Raw genomic sequence first — 5,601 nt, 5'->3', positions numbered from 1 at the left:
TGACCTGATAGAGTGTGGAAATTATTGAACAGTATCATTTATATCACATGGAAACAAGGTTCTGGTGAAAATCATCCAAAAATGACTGGAGCAACACGTCAACAGAGAACTGCCAGATGTGCAGCTTGGGTTTAGAAAAGGTCGTGGTACTAGGGATATAGCTGATGTCAGATGGATCTTGGCAGAAAGCACAGAGTACCAGAGGAATGTCTATCTGTGTTTCATTAACTATGCAAAGGTGTTTGACTTTGTGGATCACAACAAACTGTGGCTGACTCTGAGAAGAATGAGAATTCCAGAACATTTGATTGTTCTTATGCGAAACCAATACTTGAACCAAGAGGCAGTCATAAGAACAGAAGAAGGAGACACTGCATGGTTCAAATTTGGGAACGGTGTACTCCAGGGATGTATTCTGTCTCCATACCTTTTTGATCTGAATGCAGAACCAATCATCTGGGAGTCTGGGCTGCATGAGGAGGAATGTGGCATCAGGATTGGAGGAAGACTCATCAGCAATCTGTGTTATGCAGAAGACACAACCCTGCTTGCTGAAATGGAGGATGACCTGAAGTGCTGCTATAGAAGGTCAAGGACTGCAGCCTTCAATATGGAGTGAAGCTCAACATCAAGCAAACAAAGATTCTTACCACTGGACCAGTTGGCAACATCATAATGGATGGTGAAGAGATTGAGATTGTTAACAGTTTTAATTTGCTTGGCTCCACAATCAATGCTCTTTGTACCAGCAGGCAGGAAATCAAGAGATGAATTGCATTGGGAACATCAGCTGTCAGGAATAGATGGTATACCAGTTGACATATTTCAGCTAACAGATGCTGCCCTGGCGTGCTCACCAAGTCGTGTCAAGAAATCTGGAGAACAACCACTTGGCCAACTGACTGGAAGAGATCAATACTTGTTCCCATTCCAAAGAAAGGTGACCCAACAGAGTGTGGAAACTATAGAACAATATCGTTGATTTCACATGCAAGCAAGATTCTGCTGAAGATTGTCCAAAAACTACTGGAACAGCACATCAGCAGAGAACTGCCAGAAGTGCAGGCTGGGTTTAGAAGGGGTCGTAGTACCAGGGATATTGTAGCTAATATTAGATGGATATTGGCTAAAAGCAGGGATTACTAGAGGAATGTCTATCTGTACTTCATTGATTATGCAAAGCCGATTGACTGTGTGGACCATAACAAACTGTGGCTGACTCTAAGAAGAATGGGAATGCCAGAACACTTGATCGTGCTAATGTGAAACTTATACTTGAACCAAGAGGCAGTCATCAGAACAGAGCAAGGAAATACTGCATGGTTCAAAATTGGGAAGGGCGTACGCCAGGAATGTGTCCTGTCTCCATACCTTTACAACCTATATACAGAACAGATCATCCGGGAGGCTGGGCTCTATGAGGAGAATTGTGGCATCAGGATTAATAGAAGATCTATAAGCAATCTGCATTATGCAGATGACACAACCCTGCTTGCTGAAACTGAGGAGGACCTGAGGCTCTTGCTGTTGAGGGTCAGGGACTGCAGGCTTCAATATGGATTGAGGCTCAATGTCAAGAAGACAAAGATTCTCACCACTGGACCAATTGGTAGCATCAGGATGGATGGTGAAGAGATTAAGATTGTTCACAGCTTTAGTCTGCTTGGCTCCACAATCAACACTCTTGGCACCAGCAGCCAGGAAATTAAAAGACGTATTACGATGGGAAAGTCTGCTATTAGGGACCGCTCTGAAGTACTCAAGAGCAATGGTGTGTCTCTGGAGACTAAGGTGCGTCTGGTACAGGCCATGGTCTTTGCAATCACTTGTTATGCATCAGAGAGTTGGACAATGACTAGGGAGGATAGAAGGAGATTTGATGCTTTTGAGCTTTGGTGTTGGAGAAGAGTGTTGAGGGTGCCATGGACTGCTAAGAAAACAAACAGATTCATCCTGGAGAGGGTTAAACCAGGCTGCTTCTTGGAGGCAAGGATTCTGAGGCTTTGTCTGACATACTTTGGTCATGTTGTAGGAGGGACTGGTCCTTGGAGAGTGACATCATGCTTGGGAGGGTGGAGGGACAGCGCAGGAGGGGAAGGCCCTCTGGGAGATGAATTGATTCAGTGACTGTGGCAGTCGGGATGAGTGTGTCGGAGACAGATTGGCACGGGACAGAGCAGAGTAGGATTGCTATGAGTCACAAGCGACTCGATGGCACATAACAACAACAACAACATACTCAAATATGAAAACCTAGAGGAAATGGACTAGAAACTCACAACCTACCCAAACTGACACAAGCTGAAGTAGAATACCTGAACAGACCCATTACAAATAATGAAACTGAGTGGGTCATAAAACAACTTCCAAGTTAAAAAAATCCCTGGACCAGATGGTTTTACAAGTGAATTTTATCAGAGAAAAGCTGCCACCAATCCTACAATAAAGTATTTCAGAAAATAGAAAAAGATAGAATACTGCCAGACTCTTTCTATGAAGCAAACATAATTCTTAATACCAAAGTTAGATAACAACATCACCAAAAACTTTGTAGGTAAACCAGTGCAAATTTTTTTTTTTAAAAAAAAACACACCACAGAACTTCATGATCAGGTTGAATTCATAACAGGTATACAAGGATGGTTCAACATACGAAAAACATTTTACCAAGCCAGCATGGTACTGGTACAGAAACAGATGCATAGATAAATGGAATAGAATTGAAGACCCTGAAATCTGCTCATCCACCTATGGTCAAATGATCTTTGACAAGAAGTTGGGGAGATTGAATCAGTTAAGTGGGGAAAGGTCAGTCACTTTAACAACTGGTATTGGCATAATTGTAAAACCATCTGGAGAAAACTTAAGCATTACTCATACCTTACTCCTTACAAAAAATAAACTTACGTTTGATCAGTGACCTAGAAATAAAACGAAAGACTATAAAATTCATCATAGAAAAGCTAGGAAGAACTCTAGATGCCCTAACCGACACTACAAATAGTATTCCAAGCATAGTGAAAAACTTACAACCAGGAGAGAATAAAATAGACAAATGGGGCCTTCTAAGAATCAAATCCCTATGCACATCAAAAACCTTCTCCAACAGGGTAAGATGGAAACCATAGATGGGGGAAAATATACTTGGAAATGACATGTCTGAAAACAGAGTTATATATAATATTTACAGATTGCTCCAGAACCTCAACAAGAAGAATGTAACAGTCCAATCACAAAATGAGAACAGGATTTGAATAAGCACTTCACCAAATAGGAAATTCACATGGCAAACAGACACATGAAGAAATGTTCAAAATTCCTAGCTATTGTTGTTATTGCTGTAGCTATTAGAGAGAGGCAAATTAAAACAACTATGTGATACAATCTCACCTCAGCAACAATAGCAAAGTTCAACAGGGCAGCAAACAAAAAAAAGAGGGTCAGTCTCCTCCTGTATGATTTACTGTCTCTGAAAACCCACTGGAAGTTCGGCTATGGCTAGGTTTCAACTCGACACAACACAAGTCTAAGGTGACTCAATTACACCTAACAATGAATTTGAGAACCTCTTAAATATCACACTTTTGGTGGATAAATGGACTTTGCAGATAGGAGTAAAGTTATATCCGTTGAGATGATATTATCCTGGTTTATCTGGATATTTTCTCTAATCAGACCAGTCTTTAAATGCAAAGAAACCATCTTGGCTGTATTCAGAAAGAGATGGCATAAGAGATGGTAGGTTACTGTTGTTATGTGCCATCAAGTCACGGGCTATTCATAGCAACCTTATGTATAACAGCTCTGAAGCCTGCCCTGTTCTGAGCCGGTCTCACTAACTCTGACTCACCTACCCTCCATTGCCCTAGTTACTGTACCAATCCATTTCATCCTGGGTCTTCCTCTCCTGGGCTGTCCCTCTACTCTTTCAAGCATGATGTCCTTTTCTAAGGATCAGTCCCTCCTGGTCATGTGCCCAAAGTATGTGTGATGGAGCTTCAGAACCCTAGCCTCCAAGGAGAAACTTGGTTTCACACTCTCCAGGGCAGGCCTATTTGTTCTCTTGGTGATCCATGGTATTTTCAAGGCTCTTCTCCAGCACCACAACTCAAAGGTATCACTTATTCTTCTGTCATCATTAGTCACTGTCCAGCTTTCTGATGCATAGCAAGTAATTGTGAAGATCATGGCCTAGATCAGGTGCACCTAGACTCTAGACTGACATTGTTACCTCTCAATACTCTGGACAGATCCCTGACAGCAGATTTAACTAATAAAATTTTTTTTTCATTTCCTGACTGCTGGTGCCAAGAGTGTTGATTGTGGACCTGAGCAAGCTGTAATTGCTAACAACATCAACCTCTTCTTCATCTGTCATGGTTTTGCCAATTGGCCCAGTGGTGAGAATCTTTGTCTTCTTGATGTTGGACTTCAATCCATATTGAAGACTATAGTCCTTGACCTTCTGCACCAAGCTCTTCAACTCCTCCTCAGTTTCAGCAAGGTTATTAGCTTTAAAAATAGAGGAAGGGATCTCTAGTGCCAGTATGTAGGCAGCCCTTAGAAGCTGAAATACGTAAGCATTGGGTTGTATTTGGACACATCTTGACTCCTATCCAGTAAGCCTATGTAGGACTCTTGAAATATAGAACCTTAAAAGAATAAATTTCTGGTTTTATAAGGAATTAAGTTTTCTCACATCTTGCTAAAATGAGGTTTTCTTTGAGCAAATTATGTGTTAGAAGTGCTTTCCTAGGATGTTTGCATGTGTGATTGGCCTGTATTCACTATTCACAGAGCCATCTTCATCTAGTGTGTAACAAGAATGTAAACGCTAATCAATAATGGAACAGAGGGCTGCCTGCGGAAGTGGCAGACCTCCTCCGAGAGGAGGCTGCTCCAGAAAGCATGCCTCCAAGGTCAGTTCCAACTTGATGTTTATTTATGATGATTCAACTCCACGTGTAATTCTTTGTATTGTCACTTTCAATTATTTTTGGGAATAAAAAACTCCAGGAAGATGAGTTACTCATTTCAAAAATAGTATTCATATTTGATAAATAGCTACCAATTAGAAGATGTTTCCTGAAACCAGAATTAAAAGTTCTTTCCTGGGGATCAGATGAAATCACAAAATTAAGGGTGACAAATATGCATGGACAAGATTATCTGCATCAAGTTATTCAGAGCGGGCGTGGGCTGGTCTGGAAGGTACTTTCCTGGACAGGAACATTAAACCACACGTTTGCTGGATTTTTGGCCAGATTGATGTCCCAGGAGGCCAGCAGGCATCTCTGAACTTTGTGTTCAACAGGTCAGGGGCAAAGAAGAGTCAACAGGGGTCTCTTTTGGTTTATCAGGGTGAGAGGCAGCATCCACACTTTCTGTAGAATGTATAAAATACTCACTACCCCAGGCTTTGTACAACTCTGACCCTGAGTCCTCAGCATTCACTTCTCTTCCAGTTCTGAACTATGTTGTTTGTTATGTGCCATCGAGTGGTTTGCGACTCATAGCGACCCTATGTACAACAGCCCTAAACCCTGCTCTATCCTGTGCCAATCGCATGGCCTCTGACACACCCATCCTGATTACCCCAGT

The sequence above is a fragment of the Elephantulus edwardii genome, unplaced genomic scaffold, assembly GCF_000299155.1.
Source record: "Elephantulus edwardii isolate Elephantulus edwardi_28Jun2011 unplaced genomic scaffold, EleEdw1.0 scaffold00016, whole genome shotgun sequence".
Classification (NCBI taxonomy): domain Eukaryota; kingdom Metazoa; phylum Chordata; class Mammalia; order Macroscelidea; family Macroscelididae; genus Elephantulus; species Elephantulus edwardii.
The sequence above is the reverse complement of the archived record's forward strand: the minus strand, read 5'-3'. Positions refer to the sequence as shown.